Here is a 19,579-nt window from a genome sequence, read left to right as displayed (position 1 = left end):
AGCATAAAATATCCCAAATCGCATCTCTGCAAGTAGATTGCTGAGAAAGAGGGGAAGGAGAGTGAAGGCCGATGTTTTGTGCACTGGAAGGCGCTCTCCGTACCACCCTGTTGCACAATATTTCCACTGTAACACATACCAGAAAGAGCAACCTAGACCCATGGTGTGGATCTAATTAAATACAGAAAAGCTCTTACCTGAGGGTAATGATGGTGGCCAAAAGCCGTGGCCCAAAATTCAGTGTATAGAAGGAGGAGGGGACATGGGGCAGAGGGCCAGGGGGGCACCCAGCAGCGTGTAAACTCGTAACGATTGCAGAAGGAGCTTCACAAATTACCTAATTAGGCTCATTCGTGATTCTTACAAAGTCAGAGCCCACTTGGAAAACATAATTCAATTAAAAAGAAATTAGAAAATATGTGTGGAACTGTGGGAAAGCTGCGATGCAAACACCCCCAAACTTTCTCTTCCCATTATCCAGAGCCAGGTTTTGTCATCCGAGCCCATGCCTAATGCAGGGGGAACTGCCAATTTTCAGCAAGAACCTGTGGTAATGGGAACAGGCTGTTGATCGAATTTAACCTTCAAATGAGCATGGCAGGAGGAGAGGCTGCAGTTGTTTATTTTCACTGTGACAAAATGATTACTGGGCTCTGCCAGTCCCACCAGGTGCTAAAATTGATTCTCGAGTTAGGAAACACCGGTCCTTATTTACTCAAGAAGGTGGAAGAGAACGAGCGTGTGTCACAAGGATTGGCAGGGATGATGTCCATGCTTCAGCTCCTACACCCAAAACCAACTGAGAATCCATATTGCAGGAATTTGATCTAATTTATTGCTAATTTAAAATTCTAATGTGACTTCTGCCTAAGTAATCGGGTTGCCAAAATAGCTTCAATCTCATTTCTTTGAACTTTTAGCAAGAAAAGCCGCTTTCTTTTTCAATGACAAAGAGGTAAGCCTAGGCCCTTTGTTTTCCTGCCGTGAAGCAGACAGTGTGTAATCTATACCTGAAATCTGAGTTCTGCAGACAAGGTGAAAAGAAACACATCTGACTTCTGCGCAACTCTTCAAAAGCTTTAACATCTGTGTGCACAGAGGAACCACAGACAATGCCTCCTAAATAACCTTTTGCAAAAAGCCATGCCGCCTATTCACAGGTTTTCACAGGAACTTGGTATTTTGTTGGGGAGTACAGTCTTTGTTAAATACTGATAATTTTAATAAGCCCTTTCTTGTCTGGTGGTTAGACCACAGGGCTGTATGTGCCAGCACAAGGGGCTGGTTCCTGCTCTTCGTAAGCCTCCTGCCCAACCTCGAGCAAGATCCCTCCATCTCTGGTGCTCACATTTTAAATACTCGCCCTTCTCTGCTGCTCAACTGAAGCCACATTTGCAGAGCACTGTGGAACCGTCAGAGGAGAGACATTATTTATTAGTGTAATTTCTGATTTCGGTTCCACCCACGCAACCTGCTTCTTCGTGCGTAACAGCATAATTTCTCTGACTTCCTTTCTGTGCAAAGGTTTGGTGTTATCTGCATTAGGAAGTATGATTAAGGAAAGAAATATGCTTCTTTTAAGAAGTTTTTAGAGAGATACACTTAGCGTGTGCTTTTCCTTTCACAGAGTCATTTTACATTTTTTTTCTTTTTCTTTTTTTTTTTTTTTTAATGCTGAAACATCTGACAAACTTGCTTCAGCAAGCTGCTTTGCTGAGATGACCAGTTAATACTTGCCATGAGGGCTTGATTCCATGTGCCACCAAAACTGTCTTCAAAGTGCTAAGCGTCCGTTTTGTCACCGATTTCTGTGAAAATTAAGAGAAATCAAACACTCCAGGACTGAACTTTGGGTAGAACGATTCAAAACACCATGTACGGTTCTTGGCTATACATGCTCAGGCAGCAATTGTACAAAGCACTGCAAAAAGTCATGCACAGAGCACTTTATTTACAGAATCCATGCTTATCAGCCATTTAGCTACTTGTGCCCCTTGAAACTCTGCAGCTTCTACAAAGAGTCAAGTTAGGTATGGTCATGTGTAGATGGGAGGATAAGTGTGCGAAAACTGAAGTAAGTTAAGCAAAAAACCCATCAGCAGTCTGCTTGACTCAGCTCTTTAAACAAACTGCTAGAAGACAATGCAGATTTTTTTAAGTACTCCATGCTTTTGTCATCAGCACTGAACAACAGCATTGGAGCCAGCATTTTTGTCGTTGACTCAGTAATTGTTGCAAAATTCTGGACATTTCTCTGGTACTCTGTTTGCAATGACATTTTAACATTCATGGACTATGACTCTTTATTATTATTTTTTAAATATCCGAGTCCAAGCTCTTTGATTACAGTACACAATTACTTGCCACAAATACCACATCAGCGTCCAGATGTAGCAAGAACAGCTGCATTAGAGTTTGTCCTTCTCCAAACGCCAACCTGGCTTTTGCAACAGGATCACGTCACTCCAGGTTTTGGGTGAGCTGCTCAGTACTGGTCTATGGGTCTGACTCTCTGAAGAGATAATGAATAAAATTCAGTCAAAATTCTGCAATGTGTATGTTGTATAATTCATGTCGGAGACTGGCACACGGTCAACCCAGTAGAAGCACTGGGTGAAGACCACTGGTACTCTGTGCGTGGCAAAGGCCTCAGGAAGCCCTGGCTGAAGGAGGAGTGGATTTCCTATTGCTTGGATTAGAGGTCTCAGAGATGTGAAGCACATTCTCTGGTGGTGGTGCCCCTAATTTTGTGCCCCAAAATGGCCTATGGTTGTGCTAGAGGGGCAAGTGGCCTGCAGGCGCTGCGTAAGCCATGTGGCCAATGAAGTTCTCCATGACAGGAGTCAAAACACTGAATCCCGTGCCAAGGCACCTGAGAATACACTTGATTTCCCCACAATTTTTTGCCACTGTTTTAAATTAATGGGATGTTCTAGAGTGTGTGGTTAACTAGGAGTGTTTCTGTGCAAAACGAAGGGATTTGGGAGCCCTGGAGAACAGTTTAGCAGAGGTCCAGCCTGCACTTCCTCCACCATCCCGAGCAAGAGGTGCAAGCTCCACACCTCATCGCTGTTTCCAGTGCTCATACCTCATCCAGCCCGAGCCTTGCAGGGGTAAATTACTTATGTGGTTTGGGTTCAAAATGTGCCTCCTCCATGCTGGGACTCTGGTCAGAAGGCCCTGTGGGCACGCGGTTTGTCTCAGCTGCCCTTTGCTGGAAAGCCCCACCGGGAGGCTGGGCAGAAAAGCCATGCTCACCACCGCCACCAATATTATTAATCAGCCCACGGTTTGCTCAGGCAGGAAATTGTTGCTGACCACTTTAATTTTACTAAACAAATGAAACCACCCCATTACTCATTCAAATCTAATAAACCGCAGAACACAGAAGAGGAAGTGAGCACTTCAAAATGGCTTGGAGAAAAGTTCGCACTTTGTTTTGCCATTTAATTAAAGCCAGGCTCTTTACAGGAAAGGGAATAATTAAATGGCAACAACATGTGCACGATGATAACCTTTCTCGGCTGGCATCTCAACATGCAACTTTCTGCTGGAGGTAGAGGGACTTTTAATGCTGCTCTTCAAGTTCCCAGAGCCTTACCTGCTCCTCGGGAAAAAAAGAAATAGAAAATGCATTGAGTACTGGGATGGGCCCGTGCCATAATGCCCTGCTGGATGATAAAGGGCTTCCTTAGAAAGGGATCGTGACACTTAACAATTGCAGAGATCCAGCTGTTTTATGAATATCTTGTGCTATTTTTTTTTTCTTCTGATAATCAAGTGTTCAAAATATCAACAAAATATCGCTGTGGTTTTAATAGCTGCAGTTCTAGCGCTGGTTAAACATGTGATATGATATGTATGCGTATGTAAATATTGTCTTTGCCATCAGAAGGCAGAAAAAAGCATGAATATACTTGCACTGCAGGATGAGATTGCTGTAATTGTTTGCCTTTCTTCTCAACATCAAATTACTCCTCCAAATGAAGGTTAATTTCACAGACAAACACACTGTTTTTGCTATGGGAATTCTTACCTTGCTGTAGAAGTGGTTTGCTGAAGCTTTGAGTTTAACTGCTTTTACCTGAAAGAAGACTTCATAAATGGAAATTATTTTTTTGTGGTGTTTTGGCTCCTAAACACAGTTCAGAAAGAAAAGCACTGGCACCAGGTACTCACAAAGACACCAGCGAGCAAAATTTCCTTGCAACTGCAAAAGCTGTGAAGGCTTTCTCAAGTGTGTATGAGTTTGTTCCTCGCTGTACAAGGCTCTTCTTGTTTGCTTTTAGCTCCTTCAAGCTCAGGGGGATGATGAGTGTTTGCTGGAAGGTCCTTGCCAATCTGGAGCTGGACCAAGCCAGTTCTCACCTGGTTTGCTGCAGACTCTTCATCCGCTGCAGGCTTAACTCAATGCACATGGGGGAAAATCAACATCAAGGTGCATTAGCTGTGTTGTGTAGTAAAGAAGCCCATATATTTTGTAAAATCACCTTTCAGTCACCACCAGAATGAACTGGTCCCATGCCTCTTATTCATATGGCACTTGCCTCTGCCCTTGCCCATCACAGGTAGGCAGCTGTATGGGATGCAATCCGCTTTACTTCCCAATCTTAAAAATAGCCTCCCTACCAGCCCAGCTAGTCATACTTAATTTGTTTTCCTTTTTGGAAGGGGTTACAGATTTAACATCCTAGAAAACATCTGTAATTTTGACGGGAAAAAAAAGTATGTGATTCATAGTTTTCCAGAAATACACGCATTACACATGTAACATGTTGGCACCCCCTGGTCGACGTGGTAAATCCTGAAACTTCTAAACATCACTTCTGTTCCTCTGCCACACGCACCTGTCCAAACAGCACAGCCAGTGCTGCAGAAAATGCTTCAGAAGGGTATCGTTTTGTAACTGTGTTTTGCAGTGGCGTGGAGGAATGTGGTGATCCAAGGAGATGGGGCATCAAGAGCAGCTAAACCAGAACATGCAAAAGAAAATTATAAAATGCATAGAAGGGTAAGTGTAGTCAATCCACTATGCTAAACATTTATTTCTTTCTGTCTCCACCTACATCATTTAGGTACCTAAATAAAATAGCAGGGTACCTAATATCCCCAGGTGTGCCATGAAAGCTATTTCATGGATACAACAGGGCAGTAAAAGCTTCCTTCACAGGCCCCAAACTTCCCCTCCAGCAGTGTCTGAGCAGCCCTTGGCTCCCACCCACTCGTGCATCCATCAAAGGGCCAGAGGCAGGGTAAGGGGTGAGCAGATGTGCCCATGGAAACCTATGGTTTCTCCCTGTGATGCCTGCTCAGACAGCCCAGGTAGCAAAGTGAACAAAAACCTCATTACACAAGTGCTGAGGGCCCTCTTCCTCTCCCATAGCCTCCCCAGCAGTTACAAGAAGTGACGGCAGAGCCCTGTTTAAAAGGAAAAAAAAATACAACCTAAGTCCCCAACTTTCAGAGCTTGTTTAGGATCCTTTCTGGTGTACCTCATGCTTCGTGTTTGCTCAAACAACTGTTTAAACAGTTTGGGTTTGCTCAAGCAACTAGATTTATGTCCTGGCTCAGTAAATAAACCTGTAGCAGTATGCTTTCCTGCACTTCTACCCTCGCTATTGCAAAATAAAACAAACCAAGGAGAAAAAAAAAATGTATACACAGAGCCACAGTACCTAAATAGGTATCTTTAATGAAAAAGATCAGAAATTTTAGATTCGGTTTGTTGCAGGCAAACACACAACCTTTTGTGAGTGCTTAGCTCCAGGATTTAGGTTCAGTAGCATGTCTCTAGAGCAAAAGGATGCCAAAGCAAAAGTGTTGGGACGGATAACAAAATATGAATGCAGAAACTCCGTGGCTTAGAGTTGACTTGGCTTTGGCTGGAGCTGCAGAATCTGAGGAGCTCTGGCTTACACGTTACATAGCAGAGCTCGTCATTTTCCACCTGGTCTGAAATGTCATTTTGTGATGAATACTGATTCTAACTACTAGGTGAGAAGAGAAATTTTTAATAGGCTTTCACGCTGTGCACATGTGGGGAGGCGTTTAGAAGAAAACCCCTGCAAAGGAGGCAGATACCAACATGGAGCCGTGCTGCACGCAGACCTGTTACTGGCATGCCAAACCCTTGCTTCTGAAAATATGAGCTGGTAAGGTTTAAATCACAAACACACGATAAAACGTACTTGAAATGATGCCATGTAAACGAAGGGATTGAAAAACAGCTATGTATCTCTGTCCTATTTCCCTTTCCAGGAAGGAACATCTCTTGGGTAATCTAAAAACAAAACAAAGTAGCAGAAAACTTTACTTAACCTCAAGCTAATTTCCTATCCGGACTAAATTTAGCTGTTTAGATTCTGTTTGGTGTGTGTGCCTCCCAGCCTACTGCCTTTCAGGGAGATGCTTGCTGTTTACCTACTGTTAGAGTCCTCTAGATAAAACTGGCTGGTTACATTTTGGGTCTCAGCATTGAATTTTAGCACAAGACTTTGGTTTTTGGGTCGAGGAGGCAGCAGGAGCCTGGTGGAGCTGGTCCTTGAATTTCTTCTGCCTGGCAAAGCCCAACCTCCGCCTAGTAAACAGCTCCCAGGAATGCACTCGAGGTGACTTCTGCCTCTCAAGGAGCAGGCAAGGGAAAGAGCAAGAGGATAAAAACATTATCATAAAAGCTTCTCCACACTTATTTTGAAACAGACAGTCATGAATTCAAGGAAGATCAAGGCCGGGACCAGCCCAAAACACTTAGATTATTTTTCCATGAGTCAAAAGTTATACTCAAAACAAAAATTAGCCTACAAACACCAAGGCCCTGCTGATGCACTAAGCATTTCCCAGCACAGGTCACTTCTGCCAGCCTCCTGCTGAAGAAAAAAGCGATCTGACAAATGGTCTGGAAATTTTTTAAAACTTTATTCATTCCGCCTGTCTCTGTCCTTCTCAAGCCTTTAGTTTCAAGGCCAGAAATTATTTGTACTGTCATCAAAGCACATAAAATAAAGCACATAAAATCTGAAAGGAGCATAAAAGAGCAAAAAGTACATTTAAGGACTGTCTGAAAGTGAGAGCAAGTATCTCTTCTGGATGCAGGGATTTGGGGAAGCTGAAGACCACAACCAAGAGCTTCTTCTCATACCTAACTGCGAATTGCTGCTTCTTCATGGTGGGGGTATTGCCAAGATGAGGACTCACCAGGTCACCAATGTATTGCCAAAACCAAGACTGAGTAATATCTGCTGCTCACTTCAGTCCACTGAAATTGGAGGACAAAAAAGAAGGGAAGAGAAAAAACATTTTTTTAAGCAAGAGAATTAAACGAACAACGACTTGCAGCCAGTTTCAGATGTAAAAAATAATGCCATTATTGACATGAGGCTTAATGGCGATGTCAGAACAAATGCTGCGAGATTGGTTTTTGATCCCCTGCAAGTAAAATGAAGGAAAGGCAATGCCAAACACACTGGGACTGCAGGCATGCGGCTGGGAGTGGTGCTCCTGGTGAAGGACAGTGGCTTGGGGCCAGGTTCCCCCCGCCAGCCCTGCTCAGCCCCAGCACCTCTGCAGGGCAGGCTTCACCACCTGCTTACCTGTCCAGACCAGCATCCAAATTCCCGGCTGTATCAAACCAGAGTTGGACTGCTTGAAATAAAAAGCTTTGTGTGCTTGTAAGTCCAGCGCAGGCTGCCTCTTTTGGTTGTGCTGGAAGGAGTAGTGTCTGCACAGGCACGCACAATGTTAGGCATCCTGGTCTTGTCAGGTTGGTAGTTTTTTCTCATTTATGGTCAGAAAAATCACCTAAAATTCAATCACACAAAATGCACTTGTTAAATTGGACCTTAATTGTCTTCATGAACTGCAAGGTGCTTTTAAGATTTTGCTATTCACACTTACAAATTGTGGCAACCTGGGAAGTAAATTAAAAGAAAGCTGTAACGCCAGCAGTTTCACCTTCTGTAATTGTTGGCACTTTCCCGAGTCTGAAGCTCACTTTGAGTTTTTGCTGGTGTAGGATCACGGGGCCCTGCCTGACTTACAGACCCACACAGCCTCTCGCAGGCCCCTGGGGCTGCGTGCGATGGACAGACTGGGATTTAGCACCATTTCCACTTCTCTTTCTCTCCTTGGCATTAGCAAAGAAACACAATCACAGGCACGGCAAGCAGAAGCAGCTGGTTACTAGCAGGACGTGAAGTGGTAAATGATTAAAACAATTAGCTCTAGGAAGGAAAAAAAAATAAGAAAATGTTTTACTGTAATAGTCCCATTTTTCATCTGGTGACACCCAAATCTGTCTGAGGGCTGTGAAAGCTGATTCAGGGCTGGTTTTCACAGTAATGTGAAGGTGGTGTCAAAGACTTGTGTAATACATAACTAATAACTTTTGTTGAGTAATTATTGATAGGAAATAAGTGATTCAAGATAGAGAAGCCTCGCAGCTGGCAAAATGCAGTCATTTGCTGCCAGCGGTGGAGGTCACGGTAATGCTGAGCTCCCTGATCCACAGGGCTTAGGTGGCGCTCAGCAAAAAAAGGAAATTTATTTTCCCTGCTGTTTCCCCAAATAGCTGTGAGTGGAGCAAATCAACATCCGCAAAAGAGAAGAGGTCTCTTGTGTGAGGTAACATCCCATATGTTTTCAATCAGAATTTTCCATATGTTGCCCTTTGTTGATGCGTTTTCAAGCCACCTAAACGGCCCGATTGCAAAGAACGTGCACGCACCGCTCGGCTGAGCGCTGCCACTGCAGCAGCTTCGAAAGGAAATGAAAAGAGAAATGTGAGTCACTTGCTTCTCCGAGCAGCTGTGCACCCATGGGTCTGGCCCTGCTGAGGCATGGGTACGGGTTTGTAAAGGGATCCTTGTAAGTTGCTGGGAGCTGCAAGGCCTTTGCTCTCCTCCCCCAGGCAGTGCCAGGACTTGGATGCCTGGGCCCGTGTCATCAGCTCAGAAAGTGGTAAAGAAGCCTAGAAATTGTTCTTCCCACCAAAAAAAGAAAAAAGTACAATTGTATGCTACTTCCATTTTCTGAGGAGGAAGCGGTGATTTGTCTGAGCCGTGCCATTGCCTGGGAATTTGGCAGCTTTTGGTGAGAAAGGAGTTAAACAGCAAGTTCGTGGTAACTCTGGAAGAAAACATGTTGTTTGAACTGCTTCTTCCCAGGGTAAATAAGCATTCATGTTCCGTAGCACCTTTTCTCTTTGAGGTGCTGTGTCTCTGGCTTGGCTGGCTTTTGTTGAATCCCAGCTCAGGCCTAACACAAATAACATGCCACACCTGAAGATGCAGGCATGCTGGAAAATGCCAGAGTAAGAAAAACAAATAAGAAAGGCCCTGAAATGCGGCCTCCTAAGCAGACGTGAATTCCAAGGCACAAATTATTTACCTTATGAGGGCTGAGCTGTCTTGAGAACCCAGACGAACAAGTGTCCAGCGAATGAATTTCACACTGTGGCCTTTTCAAGTGTTGCAGCAGCACCGATGTGGCTGGGGAAGCCCCAGATCCTCTTCCACAGGGAGGTTCCACGGCTTCCCTCATACACCAACACATTCAAACATGAAATTAAATTAAGTAATACCCCAACAGGGCATGTTCTCAGGGGTAAATTAACCTCGTGTAAATCAGCACCAAGAACCAGCAGGTTCATGGTGGCACTGAGTGACACCTGTCTGTTTCACCACACAGGCCAAGGACCTGTTCTGGACATGAAGCAGGTTTAGGAGAAGAGTCTGCATACCCTAAATAGTTTGAGTTAAACTCAATTCCCAAAGTAATTCATGATTTGTTTTCTGGAGAGCTCTAATTCAGAGCTCCAGAACTGTCAATAACTCCTGTAATGGGAGCCACCTAAAGCTGTATGTCGAGTAAATAAAACTCTACCTTATCTCTACACCCTCTGCAAAAATCTTGGGCTCTAGGCAGCAACTGGCGCAGAGGGTGGACACCTCTGAGGTTTATGTCCTTGTTCCCCAAGGAAAGAATGCGGGGGAGTTCAATCTTCACACCTTAAAATGATCTGAAAGTGCATCAGTAATAAACACCGGTGGTATTCACGGGACAAGACTGAGAGGAGAGCCACAGTAAACCTGATGGTGACATTAATTATGATTTAAAGGAGTGTTTAAGCAGCATATTGTAAGATGCAAAAAGTGAACAGAACATGCAGAGACCTCATATTTGAATGCTTTGCCACTCAGGCATTCAATGACATAAACAGATCTTTAATAATTTAGCATAAGACTTTATTACGAGCTTTACACAAAAGGGTCCTAGATTAACCTTGCCTAGGAAGTTTCGATCCTGTCATTTCATTGTTTCTGCGGACCTGACTTTGCAAGACTAATAGCGTTCTTCCCTGTACTGCGTGCATCCTGTACTCACAGGGCATTTGCTGGTAGTCAACTGCTGGCTGTGCAGAGGAAGCTGTGTGAAAATACTGTATTTTCAACGGCCTTAACAATGAACAAAAACAGAGTTCAGGGTAGTAATGTATGTACTGTGCTACACATTGTTCATGCTCTGAAAAGGAAGAGGAACGTGGTCGGCTGGTTCAGAAATGAGACAGAAATGCCATTGAGATTTCATTTCCTGTAAAACAGCTTGCAAAAAGCTGCAGTCACTGCAGGCCTACCACAGCTTTTGGGGGAGCGCCTCATCTTGTAATATCTGCCCCATCTTTCCGAAATCGCTCATCCAAGGTTAAAAAGGCTAAAAATGGGTCTGCTGTGAATTAGCGAAAGAACCCCAACAGCTTGAGCGGATTGTGAAACTGGCTGGCCAAGGACAACCCCTTTGGATGGGGAACAGAGCTCATTTCCCCTGACCGCTGCCCCGGGTGAGGAGTGGGAGGGAAGTCTTGGGGTTTCTCTGCAGCTACACAAGCCTCGACATGTCTTGTAATTAACATCTTCATTAAATAATCATCCCTTGTGTGTCCAATGATGGTCAAGAGGCCGCTGGTCTCCTCGCCACAAGCAGCAGTGCAGATACCCTGCTGGAAGTTAAACCCTGCTGAAGTAATTGTTTAAAGTAGTTGCAGCCAAGCGAAAACAGGAAAATGTTAGATGTTGCTTGTGTGCTAGCTGTACACACCACTGCTCAGGCTCATTAATCAGCCTCCAAAAATCATGGCATGTCTTGAAATCTCACTAATGTTTGGAAATTAGCTTTTAGGGGCTCTGCTTGTTTAACTCTGGCTTTCTGTGACTCAAGATATTTTTGGGGTGGTGAATGCTGACTTAGCTGCTTCCAGCTAAAACCATTCTTCTTCCTAACTACAAATCATGGGATTTGCAAAAAAAATAATTGCAAGAGTTGGCAACATTGTGCATGTGTTGGGTGGCTTTTATGGGAAGAGAGGTCATCGACGGCCTCTACTTTCCTCCATCTGTTCGCATGAAGCATAGAAAGGAAATATTGCCACATGAAATCAGAAAATCATCATTATATCACCGAATAACCTGAGTTCAAAGGGGCCCTCAGGGATCATTGAGTCCAACTCCTGGCTCCACACAGGACTACTTAAAATGTGGATAGAAATGCCAGCTGCGCTTTAAAAACCCACCTTCAAAACCAGAAGCTGTCCTGGGGGAACTGAACTGGGAATGGTGCTACGATGGTCACTTTAACCAAGAGGAAGCATTCTGAACAATATTTTAGTTTGTATATTTATTTAAATATATTCTGTCCTTTTTCTGGGAACTTCATTTCCTCATCCCTTTCTCCTCCTCCTCCCCTCCCACCTGAAGTAGTGGCCACCACAAAAGAGACTCCTTGGTCCCAGATGCATTCAATTTCCTGCAGTAAAAATTAAAATCATTGCCTTTTCTTGTAAATATCTGCCAAGGATGGAGATGCACGACTTAAGAACTTTCTTCAACTGCTTCAGTTCTAAAGGAATAAATCAGGAGGATTTGGTGAGCTATCCAGCATTTTCTAATTTGTTTCCATTGGCAGAAGCGCTGCAGTGAGTTACGTCCAAACAAATTTGGTGGCAGCATCTGCTCTATAATGACCTAAATGTCTAAATCTAATTTTAGAAAGTGACTTTTAAAGGGTTCAAGCAAGGCTTTCACGGCTTGGTCCTGATTTTATTTTCACTCCTTTAGGCGAAGGGCTGATTCCTGGCGTTTATATGGTCAGTGTTGGTTCACAGGTCTGTGGTAGGCCCCACGCCAGACAGGTCTGTGACCCACACGCAGTCACGTGTGGGGCAAGGCCCTCACATTTTCAGATATCAGCACTGGTTGTGATGGAGGTGGAGGGGCTGAGCCCTCAAAGCTGCTTTGTCTCGCCCAGAGGCAAGCCTGTAGGGTGAGGGAATACATTTCAAATCCCACCTGATGGAGCTGAAGGAAAATGGGCAAGCTCTGGCATTGAGCAAACCTTCAGCAGGCCTGACACGAAGCAGAAGTTAAAACCTGTATTGACATTTGATGGAACTGGTGTAATGCTGGCTATGCTAACCAGGCAGGGCACTTCAAACAAGAAAAATGCAGCAGAACGGGCAGGGTGTCGGCCTGGGAGGAGTCACTAGGCCAAGAAAAAAGCAGCAGCAGAGTTGGAAAGGTGCAAGGAACCCTGTTTCCGTGCAGCCTGTGTGTTGCTGGGTTTCTCTGACTGCTCCCAGGAGGGTTCTGGTGATGTGAAGGGGCTGTGAGCAGAAATGTGTCTTCTTCGGTCATCTGTGTTTAAGGTTTGTCTGGTAGCACCTTGAGTGCTGCATCTGGAGCGTGGTGATCTGGCTGCGTGAGCTGGGGAGCAAGGGGTGCCTGAGTAGGGTGGTAGGCCCCCAGGTGAATAAACTGAACATCATTTCTGGGAGGTGCCACTTGATCGGGATGCACAATCCTTTCCTGAGTGCCATCATTTTATTCCTCATTACCAGCTCTGGTCACAGCCCTGTCCCCAGCGGGCTGGGCTGCCTCCAGGACCTGCCTGTTGGGCTGGAGCTCGGGCAAACAGCACTGCTGGAGCCTCCTGGCAACTCACAGCTTTTATAATCCACCTGGAATTAATACTAAAGTACTCTTAAAAATCCCACTAGCAAGAAGGGCCTCTGTGTTCCTTCAGTTCTCAACCTTTTTGCATTTTTTTTCCACAATTCCTTTCAGCTGTCGCTGATGGAAGTCACTTCTGGGGCTCTGCTGCTGACTGTTGCATCAGATTTGGGTTGCTGGGTTTTGCTCCGATTTGCTCTTTTATCCTCTGGAATTCCACTTTATTCCAAATCTGCATTTCTGTGCTTAAATGGGCCTCAGTGCGCAGGACTGCTCCATAGGTACATGTATGATATTTACTTCCAGGCTATGCAGGGGGTTAAAAAATGACTCATTATGTCATATTGTGCTCAAATAAAAGAATATAAATGCATAAGAAACACCATATTTCTTAGCCATATGAGGAAATGAGCTCTTGAAGGGTATTTTATATAAGAAAGATATAATTCTGAAATGACACAAGTAGCATTAATAATCCTGATGAAATGTACAATCAGCCTCAAAAGATAAAAGGGATCATTTCTGTACATGGCGTAAATAAGGCCTTAAGGAACATGCTCAGTGTCTTCAGTCACGTATAGCTTTGGTTTTGTGTTTCAGGAATCTTGTTGTATGATTTTCTCTTCTTTTAAAGCTAGTGGCAAAAGCACTTTTCAGGTCAAAATAGTAAATAATGAATCACCCACAAATTCAGCTCATTTCCTATCTCTCACTGAAAAAATGTTGATTCCAGGCATGGGAGCGTAACTTTGAGCCAAACAGTAATTTCTTTATGGTGTGCATGACTCATAGGAAAGAACGCCTCATGGGGATGGCGGTAGAAAAAAAAAAAAAATTAAAAGAAACCCCATCAGTAAATTTGTTTTAAAGGAACAGGCAGTCAAGTAAAGGGCAGAAGGTCAGCGAAGGTCCTCAGCCATTTCTGCATTGCTCATGTGGTCCTCAGCCATCCTCCAGCTCCCCTGCCTCCACGTGCCCTCCCCTGGCTCTGTGGGAGCTGCCGGCACAGGGCAGTGCCCGCGAGAGGACAGGAAGGAAACCAAAACCAGAATCAAGAGAGGATTTCACGCCGTCTTGCAAGGCCCTGGGAACAGATGGCTTCTCTTCAGTGAATGCCCAGAGGTTGACCTTGGTGTGCACGAGGCCTCTGATTCCCCACGCTGCAAGCCAGGGTCAGCAGGCACCCTCTCTCCTGTTTTTTATTTTAATATAATTTTATTTTTAATTTATTTTTAATATAATTTTATTTTTAATGCCCGGTGCCGCGTTAGCAGCTTCACACAAGTCTCTCTTTGGCATTACTCTTTCCTTGTTCACGAATGCAGATAAGAGCAGTTTAGCCTCCTCCACCCGCTGCTTCGAGCTCTCTCGATGGTCCCACAGATGTTATAAATATTGCACGTCCCTTCTTGAAAGCGTCTCCCCCTCGGGCAGATTTATTCAGCAGGGTAAATCGATACGCAGCAAGATATTTCATGGAAACTGATTGTGAAATAAAACAGCATTTCAACGCAGCAATATCTCATCTGATTTCCATTTCTTTTTTTTTTTTCCAGAAGTGCTAATGGATGATTAATTTCAACAAGCATTGCTACATGCATTTACATAATTATTTATAAGTAATTAACACATCTTGCCTTCTGTTCCAGAGTCAATACCAGGTGGCCAGGAACACAAAACTAGACAATTGTGCAGCACTGCAAGTGAATTCACTTAAAAAGTGATTCAGATTCCAGGAGAACAGAATTTAGGACCTCGGGGTAAGCACCTTTCCTTCTTAAGGATGTTGCAGCAGGTGAATTATGGGCTTCTATACTATAGCTGTTATAATAAATAAAACAGCTCTGATTCCCAATGAACGCTCAAAAGACAAAATCAAAATGTGCACTTTGGAGAAGTTTCTTATTTAAGAGTTAATTCCTGCCAACATAGGAAAATGCACTACAAAATTAACATTTGTCTTTTAAAATAAGCTGATGAATTTAATGTCCTCCCACTCAAACACCCTTCCTCACCCACTAAAATACAACAGCACTGGCCTTACCTGGGCAGCTGCATGGCACTACTGGAAGTCGCACCAGAGAGCTGCTCCCAGTGGGTGAGAGTCACTCAGCACAAATAACCCGCAGGAAGATCAGATTTGTTAATCATGGCTTGGCTTAAATTATTTACACCCTACTACTAGGTCAGGGAGAGAGCAGCTGAGAGCTGCTGTTTCCAGCTGTGGTACATTGGGAAGGGTTGATGCATTAGGGGGAGTCGTGGGCTAGGCTTTGACGAACATTTGGGGAGGTGTAGGACTGGTGCCAGCCTCTGCTCTGGTCCCCAGCATTTCTTCTGCAAGGGAATTTGGGGAATCAAAGTGTGGGTCAGCCTGGAGCCTGCTGCACCAAGCGGCCTTGTGGGCTGCTGAACACAGTGCGTTATCTCACTGCTGTGGGTTATTAACTGCTGGAGACATATTGGCCTTCCAAGCTTATTAAATGGCATTTTCCTTCAACACCAGAGACGCAGAACAAGCTCTAAGGGTGCTGTGCCCACCACTGAGCTCAGAGGCAGACACCAGGGAGCTCACCTCAGCCTGAGCAAGCAGATTTTCTGCACCAGCTAACCGCAAGAAGCCGAGGCCTGGCCAGAGCACACGTACGTGCCGAGGAGACCGTGCCAAAAGTGAGCGTGTGTGCCGAGGAGCCTGGTGAGCGTGGCTGTTTGACGGTGGCTGCTGGGTTAGCTGGAGGGGAAAGTTCTGATTTTCCAGTGGGAAAGGCAACAGCAGTGTGAGCTATGTTGGATCTGGGAAAAGGAAAAAGGAATGAGTGTAACTGGGACCGAAGGCCTTACGAGCCTGAAAGAAATGTCAACCTCTAGTTCACAAACTGTCTGGGAAGGGTTGGGTGGTGCACAGCCCAATGTAGATAACAAAACAGACATTGGGTTCATATAAATCAAATGTTTGCACTCTGCCTGTGGTTACAGTGACCTCGGGGAGCACAGGACCACAGGAGACCCATGCTCTTCATTACAACGAAGAAACCCAGCAGCTGGTAAATGTGAACGTGAATGAGTAAAGAGCTAACTTCATGTTAGCACTGAATATCCAAGTTGGAAGGGACCCACAAGGATCATTGAATTCTATTCCTGACTCCACACAGGCCCACCCAAAAATCAGACCCTATACTGAGGGTGTTGTCCAAACACTCCTTGAAGTCCCTCAGGCTCGGTGCTGTGAGCTGTGCTGGGCAGCCTGTCCTAGTGCCCGACCCCCTCTGGGTGCAGACCCTTTCCCTAACCCCCAGCCTGACCCTCCCCTGTCCCAGCTCCACGCCGTTCCCTCGGGTCCTTTGGCACCAGCCTTCATTCAGGTATCACTGAGAGATCAGTGACAATGCTGCGTTACATTTCTGATGGTGTTTTACATCCTATTCTTTCAAGTTAATTAACATTTTGTTTAACAATGACAATCTTGCACAGATAAGGGATGGCTGTTGTTTACCGGTGCTCTGGCTGGCATCACCCCTGTGTTTATCTGTCAAGAATATCTCATTTCACTGACTTTCAGATTAGATTTTAAAAGCAAGACCCTAGAGGGAAAATGCCCTTCACCACAGTTCTCATGAGTCGGTGTTTATGATGAGCAGCTTACGGCACTAATTATTTCTAACTGTCACTAAATCCCCCTTTCCTCCTTATTAGAGCAGAATTAACCAGACGGGATTTTGTTAGAGAGCAGCAAGGCTTAAAACCAAAAAGCTGCACTCCAGCTGGAGGTGGAAGAGCCGAGGAGACAGAGGCCGAGGGGCCGGGCTGTTGGTGCCGTGCCCCTTCCTGCGGGTCTGCAGGCTGCTCAACTTCAAAGGCAGCACCAAGAAGCTGGCAGAAAGCTTGCCTTCGTGTTGTCCCGGCCATCCTCACTTCTGTTTGTTTGTTTTAAAATGCTCCACTCCACCGGTGGACGCGGTCAGCTACGTTACAACACTGTTTCCAGACACGGAGGAGTGTTTATAAATCCGTGGGGAAAGAGTTAGCTATCTTTTGAAAACAGGCTACTTACGTATCTGGGCCTAAAGGGCTTCTTGGTGTTCGGTGCCGAGCCCTCTCCCAGCAGCCTCCCCCCTGCTCTGGGTCGTGTTTGTAGGGCTGACCCCGACCTTTCTTTGTTGTTGTCCCTGCAGGGACGTGCCCGTGACCCTCGGGAACAGGCGAGCTCTCAGTGACACCAACAGCACAGGGAGGCTGCAGGAGACCGAGATGGGCTCAGTCACACACCTGAGCAGAAAGAGGGTGTCAGAACCTTTGTAGTTAAGGTGTTACGGCCAGTGCAGTGTCAGGGTTCTCCCCAAACCCATACCCACTCCATGGGAAGGGCTGCTGGATGTTAGGTAGCACCACACCAGTGCTCCCTCGTTGCCCCAGGGGATCACAGCCCCCAGGGAAATGCCCGCTGCTCCGACCCGAGGCAGGGAGATGAAGCAGGGGCTGCAGCCTGGAGCGTCTTCCCCAAGAAATATGGACAACTACAAAGGCAGGCAAGGATTTCTGTGCAGAAACGGAGCCCCTGTGGGGAACGGGGCCTGTGTGGAGGCTGGGGGCTCAGCCGTCTTCTTTGTGTCTGTGGATCACAGGGTGCAGCGGGGCTGGGTCCCTGGCTCACCTCACTCTCCACCACGGCTGCCGTCATCGCAGGGCTGAGCTGAGCCCAGCGGGTGATCACTTTTGCAGAACACACTCAAAATGACCTACCCACTATGTATTTAGCAGGACACGTTACTGCTGGGGACCATCATGTCTCACCAAAAGGACAGGGAGCACAAAATGCACCAAACCTCGGGGCAGCTTCCCTGGGTGAGTCTGGCAGATGAGCTGTTTGATGGTCAGAGCGCGGGGATTCCTCTTTATTTTCTGATGAAACAAACAGCAGAGAGCAGGAGGCCCTGCGAGGCCATTTGTAAATCCCGGGTACCATCTGCTGGCGGGAGCAGGCAGCACCCAGCGCCTTGCATACACCCATCACAGTGGGATGCGTGGCAATGCTCTGCCTCCTGCCAGCCCCGCCACTTTTCAACCACAAAAGCTGTCGGTACGCAGATGTTTAATGAATATAATTTTATTTTCAAGTTAATTTCATCAAACTGTTCATGCTTGTAAAGTGCAGACTCCGCAGGAAAGACGTTCAGCAACTGAACGTGTCACACCCGAGACAGGCATCAATTGGCGTGTGGGTTACTCGGCATCTCAAATTTGGGTGGATGCCAGAGTTAACAGATTTCAAGCTCGATTTTTGCCAAGTAACATAACACAAACTGTAACATTAGATGCACACAGTGACGTTACGTGCAGGTTAAAGCATGCAGAAGAGCTTGGAGGTGTCCGACAGCAGTGCGGGGTTGCAGGATCAGACCCCAGCTCTGGCAGGGGAGGTTCAGGCATTCCTCCTGCTGAGCTCAGGGCACCTGCCCTGAACCTTGTGAGCAGCAAAGTGACACCTACAGGTGTGGCTGAGCTAACTCAATGCCTCACTGTGGACTGACACCCGTGACACAGAGAAAAATATTTGTAAAACATTATATGCACAAAGAGGCAGGGTGCTGTTCCCTGTTACTGTAAGAAAAAGGTGGTTCGCACACAAATGGATGGAGGAGAGGCATCAAGAAAGGGGCAGAGGGGAGGGAAGAGGCCAAAGCTGTAGTGCCAGGTGATGGCTGAACCCTCTGTGGGGCAGGGGAGGCCAGGCTAGAGGTATCTGTAGGGCTGCAGGGCTGCCGAACACTCAAGGGAAAAGCGCTTCAATGCTTGGATAAGCTCACAAAAAAGAGCACCACATCCCCAGGACCAAACACCTGACCCCTTGTAAAAATCTGCCTGATTTCCCCACCATCAGAACTTGCTTCATCAATTCAATTTTCATCGGGGTGAAAAGGGAACAGGCATATTTCTGCTTTTCAGCCTGTTGGAGGTATCAGAGAATCCCTTACTGACATACTCCTCCTGAAACTAATTTCTTTTTGCTTCGCTTCAGCATGAAAGCTCCTCTAATGCTCCTCCTGTCTGGAGGATATCAGGCAGCTGTGAAGTAACCTAATGAGCCTAAAAGGACTGATTGCTGATGATCCTAATCAGTCGCTTCTCTACTGCCATTTGGTATCTTGCTCCATCAAAGGAACAACCTGTGAATGAGCAAATTAAGTGTGATTTAAGGACACTTAAATACTCACAGAATGGAGCTGCAGATGAAATTGCAGTGGTTTTGGTTCTTAATTTTCAAAATTCCTCTCAATCGTTTCTGTCATTATTCTGGATGTGCAAAAACGAGGTTTCCAAACCAGACATTTGAACAAATCAAATAAAGCAAATTATACACATATATGGAAGAGGGACACTAATAATCTCTGTCTGCAAAACAAGTTTATCTGGCTGCTGCTTGCCAAGAGGTTTTTGCACTCTGATAATTCAAGAAAAATACTGGCAGTGCTCTGAGTGAGGCTCCCCTGCCAAGAGACACAGGGAATAATCCCCTGAAAAGTGAAGCACAGCAAAATCTGGGCTGCAGCTCAACATGCCACTCGGTCATCACGCTCACCACC

General features: G+C 45.7%; 2 long non-coding RNA genes across 3 annotated transcripts; one reads left to right on the top strand and one right to left on the bottom strand.

Moving 5' to 3' along the window:
* Positions 1-6,905: 6,905 nt before the first annotated feature.
* On the bottom strand, positions 6,906-15,147 carry LOC101792646 (uncharacterized). Its single transcript, XR_003498168.3, has 4 exons — positions 15,043-15,147; positions 9,385-14,480; positions 7,590-7,797; positions 6,906-7,255 (listed from the first exon to the last, which is right to left on the bottom strand). It is a non-coding gene; the product is annotated as an uncharacterized lncRNA (long non-coding RNA).
* Positions 11,776-19,001, top strand: LOC119717363 (uncharacterized). 2 transcript variants are annotated; one of them, XR_011810171.1, is made up of 4 exons: positions 11,776-11,915; positions 14,648-14,758; positions 15,505-15,693; positions 15,975-19,001. It is a non-coding gene; the product is annotated as an uncharacterized lncRNA (long non-coding RNA). The 2 variants fall into 2 exon arrangements; XR_005266755.2 differs by lacking the exons at positions 11,776-11,915; positions 14,648-14,758 and adding an exon at positions 15,205-15,416.
* The last annotated feature ends 578 nt before the right edge of the window (positions 19,002-19,579 follow it).

Source organism: Anas platyrhynchos, chromosome 6, assembly GCF_047663525.1.
Source record: "Anas platyrhynchos isolate ZD024472 breed Pekin duck chromosome 6, IASCAAS_PekinDuck_T2T, whole genome shotgun sequence".
In the NCBI taxonomy this organism is placed as follows: Eukaryota; Metazoa; Chordata; class Aves; order Anseriformes; family Anatidae; genus Anas; species Anas platyrhynchos.
The sequence above is the reverse complement of the archived record's forward strand: the minus strand, read 5'-3'. Positions and strand labels throughout refer to the sequence as shown.